This window comes from Pteropus medius, unplaced genomic scaffold, assembly GCF_902729225.1.
Source record: "Pteropus medius unplaced genomic scaffold, Ma_sr-lr_union100, whole genome shotgun sequence".
NCBI classification, from domain to species: Eukaryota; Metazoa; Chordata; class Mammalia; order Chiroptera; family Pteropodidae; genus Pteropus; species Pteropus medius.
Window position 1 is genome coordinate 1595001 of NW_024354504.1, and position 9672 is coordinate 1604672.

General features: G+C 49.6%; 1 non-coding gene across 1 annotated transcript; it reads left to right on the plus strand.

Moving 5' to 3' along the window:
- The first annotated feature begins 274 nt into the window (after positions 1 to 274).
- Positions 275 to 393, plus strand: LOC120596563 (5S ribosomal RNA). The gene has a single exon (XR_005651193.1). It is a non-coding gene; the product is annotated as a 5S ribosomal RNA (ribosomal RNA).
- Positions 394 to 9672: the final 9279 nt, after the last annotated feature.

A 9672-nucleotide genomic window follows, 5' to 3' on the forward strand; every position in this document is an offset into this window, starting at 1 on the left:
ACCGGTGTGGCAGGGACCCCGCCACGCCCTCAGATGGGGCCGACCGTGGCCGTACCTCGGTCTCGGGCTTCAGCTTCCAGAACTGCGACTTCTGTCATTGAATCTGTACAGCGTGGTATTTTGATGCAGCAGCCCCAGGAAACGAGTCCAAAAACAAATTCATCTTTAATTAAAAAAATATACAGTGGATGTGGTTCCATAGTGTGGCGGTCAGCATGTCTGCTTCACACGCAGAAGGTCCTGGGTTCGCGCCCCAGGGGAGCCACGGTCCATGGTCTACGGCCATGCCACCCTGAACACGCCGGATCCCGTCTGACCTCAGAAGCTAAGCAGGGTCGGGCCTGGTTAGTACTTGGATGGGAGGCCACCTAGGAAGACCGGGTGCTGTAGGCATAAATAGAATAATAAATAATAATAATAATAATAATATAAAATAACATACTAACAGGTATAGTTCCAACTACAGCTCATCCCCGCAGCTATAGTAAGTAGGGGTATAAAATACTGGGCTTCTACTATTTATCAGGCATGCACACCTGTTACTTTCAGTTCTAAAAGAACCCAGCGAAAGAGGTGTCATGCTCAGAAGTTTCCGGCTGGAGAAACTGGGTGACAGGACGGTTAAGTCATCCGTGTGAGACCGTACGAGTGGCTGGAGTGTCAGGTGGCCATCAACCCTGGTCCCTGTGACTCCTCGGCTGTTGATCCGAGCTCCAAAGTGTCCGCTGGTCCCTGATCCCCTACGAGTCTAAGGAGATCAGGTGAGCATTTGTTGTTTTTTTAAATTAATAAAGACCTTCTAAGGATTTTAAGAAGCTAAAACAAATGCTCAGTACAGAGAGGCCCGAAGGAGTTTTTAGAGACATCTGACTTGGAAGGGCTGACGTGAGCTATGGGCTACGTCTCCCCTCGTTCGATTAATCTGACAAGTTAAAATGCTGACCTCGGCGTTTTCTTAGGACACATTCTCGAGCCTTCAGGCATTCCTAGGAATCTGATTCTGAGAGTAAGAATCGCCAGTAGTGACAGCCAGCAGGTCCTAACGCTCACGGGGCGCCGGGCACTGTTCTAAGCATCCTAAGCATATGATATCGTTAACACAAACGGTGCCTTGAAAACTCGTGGAGTTTGGCACCGTCTTGCCGACAGGACACCAGGTGCAGTGGCTGGCTTGCCCCCCACATGCGGCGGTGCCTGGCAGACGGGACTGGACTCAGGCATCCCCGCCACCCAGTGACTGCGCCCTACAGCAGCCTGGGCTCTGGGCTCCGGTTCCTTCAGGCCTTCGCTCCTCCGGCGAATCCCGTGTGCTCTGGGAACCTCAGGATTCCGTCTGCAACAAGGAAGCCTGTGGCCTGCCCGCTATGCCCACTGCATAGCTGAGCGGGTCCGAGTTCATGCGCACGAGGGCCTTTTTTCAATGCAACAAAATTTTGGCTTTTTTTTTAGACTGGGAAATGCTGCTCCACAGGCATCGGGATCCATTACTGATCTTGCTCCGAGCCTCTCCTGCTGGGCCAGCCAGGCTGTGGGGACCGTGGGCCTGAAGCTTTGTCACCCGCGATTCTGAGTGCTGGCTACCTGAGCTGTCCTTGGCACTTAACCATGACCCAGACCTGTGACCTCTGGGGTGCCAAGGACAGCTTTCGATTCAGTTGAGCAGTGACTTAAAGGAAGAGGGTAAAGGCTCAGTTTTTCAGTTTTCAGTTTTCAAGAAGTAAAAAAAAGGAAAAGATGATCAGAAACAGAAGCCGATTTTATAACTGTGCTATACGCACCTGTCTATATATATATTTCTGAACTTATCTGAATTCATCGTGATATATAGTCTTAAAATATATATCTGTATATTATAAAACATCTACATATAAAATACACATTCACATATATTTAAAAAAAATATATATCTCGTTATTACCTGAAGCATCTATTCCATTTACAAATCTGTTTCTAGGTTTAATCTCCTCGGGGTGCTTAGGCTTTCTGATTTTCTTATTTTCTGTATATGAATTTTTTTCCCCTGAATAATTAACCCAATCGATCTGAAATTATAAAAATAATTCTAAACATGTGAGTTTGATTTACACATTATTCTGGAATCAAACACACACTCACACAACCAATGCACACTTTATTCAGGCCCCACCCCCAAATCCCCACCCAATACCTCATCGACGCCACGAGTCAGACTAAAATAAGTTCTTTCCATTTCTAAAATGTTCTGGTTGTTCATGATCTGAAATGAGTATTTTGCTCTGGCAGAAGCTACCACTTGCCTGCTGGCATTCCTGTTTTCTGTAGTTTATTTGTTTTGGTTTTTGTTAAAAGCTGCTGTTTAAAAAATCCTAGATATCTCATTTGCACTATTTCAGCAGATTTTAACCAGCCAGAAGAAAAACAACTCACGTATAAGCTTTCTCAGTCCAAAGCAAACGTGGTGCGCACCAGCTCTGGGACCAGAATCGGAAAAGCAAACCAAAAGCCATTTCGTCCGGTCTGTGTGTGGCGAGTGGGGAGGGGATTCGTGGAGCACTCGGACGGGTTAGAGAGAGCAAGGCATTAAGTACTGGGACGGTTTACCAATCGGTGTTCAAAAGTAAATAGCGAGGTCGTTCACCGGAGCAGGCGTGAGACTCACCAGTGCATTGCGGAGACCACCCAGGAGGAGCAGACGGCCGGCGGGTCTGGCTCCAGGGCCAGGCGTGCAGTGTGCGAGGGTGCTGTCCTCAGGCCTGCCTGCTTTCCGAGGCTCCGGCCCGAGGTCGGCTTTGCCTACGAGAGAGGCCCGGGGTTGCCGGGCGTGAGGCAAACCTTTGTGCTCCAGTGGGTCCCACTGCGATTATTCCCATTTCCTGGCCAGGAGCTTCGCCCGCATTCTGAGACAGTGGGTGAGAGGGGAGACGTCCCATGTGGCTTTTCAAAGAAAGAGCGCCGTGCGGATTATCGACCGTGTTATTGTTGATTGTATTAATATTTGTTTAAACCCACTAACTTATTACGATTAACTATATATTTCGTGGAATAGTGATAGCATGTTGATATTCTGTGGTTCATATTAATGCTATACAGTGCATTACTATATGTCTTATACATTATTAACATATGTATCTTAACACATGTATGTTGACATATCACGTGTTATATATATTGATGATATACTACTATTAATCGATAACATCACGCGGCTTGATATTATCTGTTAACGTACATCACATTAACACATGTTATATTTAATTATAATTAATCGTCAGTTGGAATAAATTGTTCATCAATCATATTATTAATCCTCTTAATTACAGGTCGTCCCCATTTAAGAAACCCTGATGAATATTTGTGACAGAGAGGAAGGCACCCGGGAGGTGACTTCTAACTCGGTCTCTGCCCTTTTCTCTCCTGGGGGACCCTGACCGCTTAAGAATGGCGGTGGGGGGGAAGGGAGACAAACAGGGGCAGCACCGCTGAAACGGCCACTCCGGTGCCAGCTACGCGCCAACCACACGTGAAGATGTCACCTTCGAAATTAAAAAAAATCAACATGAAAATGTGACTTAGTAAAAGACTCACACATTTTTACTGACTGCCTGCTTTGTGCGGCAGGGCGGTTTCGGTGGCAGGCACACGGGCGGGGGTCTGGGGACCGGCCCCCCGGCCCCGCAGCGTGCGTCGGAGCCCCTCCCTCCGGCGCCGTGGGCGCGCCCTTCCCGCACCTGCTCCGGCGCTTGCGCGGGTCTGGGGGTGCGGGTGCGGTGCATCGCTGGTTACCGGACCGCAGCTGGGACTCCGGGCGGCACAGGTGAAAACGCATCCTCGACAGCTCTCTTTTTTCCAGTTAAAATAACGCTGAGGATTATCCCCCAATAAAAGTTATTTTTGACGAGGAATGCATTCAGACTTTTAAATCGTCACGTCGCCTCCACCTAGGTTCCTCAGCACCAAGCTGAGGCCGCAGTCCCTGGCGTCCACTGATGTCCTGCAGCGGACCGCGGTGGAGCCTGTGGGCCCCCCTCCACAGCGACCCCTCCAGGGGCATCTTCGGCTCTAAATGGACTCCCACTTCCTTAGCACATGGAACAGTAAACATCACTCACAATTTATCTGGAAACTGTTACTCAATTAAGAATGTTGGGTGGACCCAGCATCTTTATCTGCATGTGGCCAACGAAGTGACTCTTTAAGTCATTGCAGACCGAAAGCCTCCGCGCACAGAGATGCCGTGGCAAACCGACGTCAGGGCTTGAACATTCAAGGCAAGAAAACGGCCTTCGAAGCCCCTGTCGACTTGTAGACGAATTCGCCGCAGGCTTCGCATTTTCTGGAAACAGTTTGCCCTCCACGTGAGATAGGTATAAGATGCTAACCTGCCCTGAGTGCTTCCAACGCCCCAGGCACCGCACTGGCCGTGAGCACCCACGGAGCCACGTGGGGTCGGGGGACAAAGCCAGCCCGCGTGGCGGCGGCGTGCCTCCTGGACCCCGGCCCGGCCGCCCCTTGTCCCCCCAGAGCGCACGCTGGCGTGCGCGCGCTCACTCTGCCAGCGTGCTGCTGCTTCGCTCTTGGACTTGAACTGTTCTCATTTTTAGGAAAAACCGTCACAAACGCGTTCCACGCGCTGGCTCGCCACGCACAGCGGGGGAACCCAGCAGAACCGCGTCTCTGCTCATAGGCTGTTTTCAACAGCGGAACCAGGGCCACAGCGCCCAGGGCCTCTTCTTCCTGCTGGACGAAGTACTTGATTGTGACGCCAAGGTCGCCGCAGGGGAGACCATGAGCGAAGCTGACGTCACTGGTGAAGGAGGCGCTTCGGGGTGTTAGGCCCCGCGATCTAACGCCAAGCCCGTAAACGATCTACCATGTCTGTGACGACAGCCTACCCCTGGGCCGTGGACCGGTACTGGTCCTGGCCTGTTAGGAACCCAGTCGCACAGCGGGAGGGGAGCGGCGGGCCGCCAGCAAAGCTCCGTCTGCGTCCGCAGCCGCCCCCAGCGCCGGCATCGCCGCCTCGGCTCCGCCTCAGATCACCAGGCATTAGATGCCCATAGGAGCACCGACCCCTGGTGCCACAAAGGTTGGGGACGGCTGGTTAAGGTACAAAGCGAGTTTCTATCCAAAGCCGGTTTCTATCCAAAGCCAATGGGTAAAAACTGTGCAGCAGCTTGGCACAAAAAACAGGTCTATTTATTATAACCTACTTATTACACGACTTGAAAAATACCCTAAAGTTTTATATATTTTAATGCATTATATAGCATTGCTCCCCAAAATTCATGTGCATGACCAGATAGATGACAATCTTTAAACATAGTCGAAACCTCTCCTTGGACTTTACTTACAGCATTCGACTATACTTTGGATAAGGGAAACCATTTCCATTGTATAATAGTTGGTGAAAATTCAAATTGCTTAAAAACTAAAAATATGAGTACATTAAAATTAAAAAAAAATCCGTCTGCGATGGGTCCGTCAGTCTCGAAGTGGATGCGTGGCGTCTGCTGTGCGCGCATGCGCGTGTCCGCATCTACGCGTGGACGTCCGTAGTCGCCTCTTTACCGGCTGCTGATGAAGGACGCTTAGTTCGTTCCCACGCCTTGGCTGTGGGGAACCACGCTCTGGCGAAATGGGCGTGTGGGTCTACGTTAGTTCTATAGTTAACGTCTGGAGGAGCCGCCACGCCGTCCCCCGCAGCAGCCGCACCATCTGACCCTCCAGCGACAGTGCTCAGAGCTCCAATTTCTCCACGTCCTCCCGGACACTTCCTGTCCCAGGGGCCATCCCAGCAAGTGTAAGGTGGTCTGTTACTGTCATTTCGATTCACGTCTCCCTGATGGTTAGTGATGTTGATCACCTTTCCAGGTACCAGTTGGCTGGCTGTGTCTTCTTTAAAGAAATGTCTATTCAGATCTTTGGCCCATGTTTAAGTCAGATTATTACTTTTTTTGTTGTTGAGTTGTAGGAGCTCCTTATATATTTTGGAAATTAGCCCCTTATCGGGCAGATGTTCTGCGAGTGTTTTCCTCACTCTGGAGGTCACCTTTTCCCTTTGTCGATTGTCTCCTTTGCTGGGCAGAAGCTTTGTAATTCCATAGACATGACGCACAAAGCACAGGCAGCAAAAGAAAAACAGGCAGGCGCGACCCATCACACGAACGACACCCCCTTACGTGTACAGGAACCGACCCGGCCCCCAGAAGGCCGGGAGCTTTCTGGTTCCTACTCTTCGGTGACTGTGTACCCCTGCAAAGTGTGGGTGCCGGAAGCAGGCTTCCCACGACCTGGAGCTGATGTGCTCTCTGCAGGAGCGTCGTGCCCAGAGGCCATTCCGGCAACGAACAGAAACAGAATAAGTTTCAGCTGTGCTACTCAGTAAGCAAATGAAAACGAAGCCAGCAGGGTGAGTGCTTTGCGCTTATAATATTGGTAAATCTCCAGCAATAGTCTCCATTGTAGGGTGTGGACACCTCCTGCGGCTTGGGGAGGGGTGTGAGTTGGCTCCGGTTTTCTGGAGGACAGTTTGGTCATAAGAAGTATTAGTAACGTGCCTGCGCAGTCCGTGACTGAGCATCGAAGGAAGTTATTACAGCTTAGGGGAAAAACTTTGAATTTTACATTGTTTATAATGCTTGAAATGGAGGATTTTCTAAGTACTGTGTCTAACGTCGTGGAATTCATTAAATAAATACGGTCCATCTATATACACTGAAATACCACCCAACCATTTAAAATGAATATTTACTGGCGTAGAAATTTGCTCACAAGGGTGTAAGTTAAAAACAGTAAAATGGGTTAGGAAACGTGTTACAGTGGCATATTTATCACAGTGCGCATGTGTGAACGTAAGAATCTGGGGAGGTATAGGCCGGGGCGCCAGCAGAGGCTGTATTTGGTTCTGTGTGTTTTCATATTTTTTACTTGCTTTTATATTTTTCTGCAATGAGAACATATTGCTTTTATAACAGAGTCGTGAGCACAGGCGCCCTCGTCCCTCTGCTCAGCCCCCTCCGGTCTGCGGCCCCAGGCACAGCCAGGTGGGTGCGCGTCCACTCGCGACCCGGCAGCCAGACTTTACGTTCTGTTTGTCGTTTTAGGACGGAAGGCACCTTAAAATGCTGTTTTCTTACCGTGGCTTGATTCCGCAAAAATCGCGATGTGGGCTTGTGGCCCGGTGGCTGGGCGGCCTGGTGACGCTGATGCTGCAGTGAGCTCAGAGCGCTCGGCTCACTCACTTGACCGAATTAGTTTTTTTCATCCCTTTGAGAAGACGCTGCTCGGGTTGGCAGGCCTATCTCCTCGGCAAAGCGAGAGGTGAGGCAAGAGAGGGCTCGGAAGTGGCTCAGGGAAAGCTCGCCTCGTAAATCTCATTTAACCGAATGGACTCTGAAAACATTCAACAAGCGGAATACTTTCTGCTGGAGCTTGGCTTGAATTAAAGCGTGTGAGAAGTATTGACTTTGCGGAACTCCATGGAACTACCTTTTGTGATCGAATGCCAGATTAAACGACTGGAGGACAGCCAAGTGCCAGGTGGTAGACACCGAAGCTCAGGGGCCACAGAGGACGCCCTGCCGATCCGGGTTGTGCCCTTTGGCTCCCACGGGATGTAATGTCTGCGCTCTCCCATTCCCTGAGTTCTCACCTCCTGGGGTGCAACCAGCCCGTCTCCTCTCTCTGACGCCTTGAGAGGAGCTGAACTGGGCTCAGAAGTCTTCACTTAAAAGATGAAATAGCTCATGAATCTGCAAAGACTTATCCTTGGGCTTCGTCCTTACCTGCCCGTCCCCCCCGGCCCCCGATCCATTACCTGGCTCTAGGAGCATCCAGCTCAGCGATTCTTCTCTCTCTGAGGCTAGGCTCCAAGTCAGCAGTTGGCAGAAACCGAGCAGGAGACCGATGTTAGGGACACGTTTCTTCTACTAACTCTGGTAAAAGCGCACACCTAATCTTGCGTTTAGAATAGATTCAGTAGAGCACAGGAAATGCTACTCTGTACGCTCAGGCTGGCTGTGAAAACTGAAATGTTCTTCCGGTCCCTCCTGTCCACGAGTGACCGCCGTCGCCGTTGCATAGGCGAGAAGCGTTTATGAAGTGCCCTGTCGTTTGCAAAATATGTCTAATGTACGTTCCTCAGTTCAATGCTGACAGCACCCCTCGTTTTATGGCCTACCGCTAAGTTTCCCCATTTCGCATGTGGGAAAAGCAGGAGCTATGCTATTAGAGATGTTATGAAAAATTAAACTTTGGCTCTCCAATTGATGGAACTTTGTAACTCTGATTCTCACAACCTGCGGGCTCAGCGACTCCGGTCCGATGGTCAGACATCCCTGGCTTTAGGCTTGAACTCAAGACTTCGAAATCTATTTTCTAAGCGAACTCTCTCCTGGGGGTGCTGAAATCAAGCAAATGTGAATGACAGCATAGATATGAAACCGTATTTACAAAATGAATCAGAATCGCAGCTTTCAGCAGCAAATTTCTTATTGCTAACAACGCTCATGTTATTTGTTGCAGCATTTGGGAATTTATACTGCTCTTAATTCAGTTTTCTCAGTAACGAGATTTATTTAGTCCTGAGGCGGTGAAGAGAGGACTCAGCTCTGCCCAAGTGGCAGTCACCTCTGAGATCCTTTGGGGAGTAGAGGGCAGGCGTCTCCAGTCCCTTGGGAAGGTGGCGGGAGGTGAGACAGGCCCATTATCAGAATGTCACTTCCCGGTGTTGAAAAATCTCATCAAGAGGCTCCACATTAATGCCAAGCAGCCTGGAGAGCAGAGAGGCCTCTGGGATCTTCTCCGTATTAACGCCTGTCAATGATTTTATTTTATTTTATTTTTGGAGGTGGAGAGGGCGGTTACAGTAAGTGTCAACTCTTATTATTACAAAATTCCACGAGGATATTGCCAGAACACGTGCCTGTGACATTCCATTTTTTTTTCCTCATGACTAATATGTTTTTAATAACAACTTTTAACTCCCCTCGATAAGGAAAATATTATTATTACTTAGCAAAAGCGTTGGGGAATGACTTCCCGTGAAGCAGTCAGCTCGGGGACCTGAGGGGAGTGTAGCTCTCACAGCGACTGCTCAGCGAGCCTCTGTGCTTTTATTCACGAGGCAGAAGAAGCCTGATTAGCGAACTAACGTATAAATTGGAATCGGTCATTATTTTCCCAAAAATGTCTCCCTTTCTCCAAAATGCAACGACCCAGTTGGTTTACACTCCAAATATAATTTGCTGTCTGAAAATTAAGTATTCCTATGTGGGTTCCGTCCCTGTCGACCAAACGATGTACCTGTTTTCATGCAATGCTTAGCATTTTGCGTTTCCCTGTAAAAATATTTTGTTGTCTACATTCGTCATGATTTACTTCCAAAGAAGTCCACTGTAACACTGTCCAGGCAACTGAGGTCATCATCGTGAGATAAAATGGTGTCACTAGAAGCCCGGGAGAGACCGAGATTCTGGATGTGTTTGGGATTTAAGGCAGTTTGGTACAGAGGAAGGAGCTGGAGGTATGCATTTGTGCCCGGTGACAAGTGGCCCTTCACAGAGCCGTGGACTTTTGCCATTTTCTGAGACCGATGGCTGTGCTGGCCTCATGTCCGCTCCGGTACATCGCTGAGGCGTGGTCGTGCGGCTGTGGGTGGCAGAGCGAGGACGGGCTTCGGGGGCCAGTTCAAGC